We start from the raw sequence: 264 nt of genomic DNA on the forward strand, positions 1-264 counted from the left end.
AGTTTAAATTTCCTAATCGAATTGCTTCTTTCCCTCCCTGCAGTTTTCATAGATGTTTTATTTCCCGCCTCCCCTCCCGTTTCCAGATCAAACGGAAGCTTCCCTGTCGTCCCGGGGTGCTGATGGTGGGGGATCGGGATATTATTAGAAAGCCAGATTCCCACAGTCAAAAAGGAAGAGAAAGGGAAAAAAATGTCACGATTTGACGGGGCCGAGACCCTTCCGCAAAGCCTTGCGGGAGCCGGCGGACACGGGCGGGCAGCC

The sequence above is a fragment of the Egretta garzetta genome, unplaced genomic scaffold, assembly GCF_000687185.1.
Source record: "Egretta garzetta isolate BGI_Z169 unplaced genomic scaffold, ASM68718v1 scaffold268, whole genome shotgun sequence".
Lineage (NCBI taxonomy): Eukaryota > Metazoa > Chordata > Aves > Pelecaniformes > Ardeidae > Egretta > Egretta garzetta.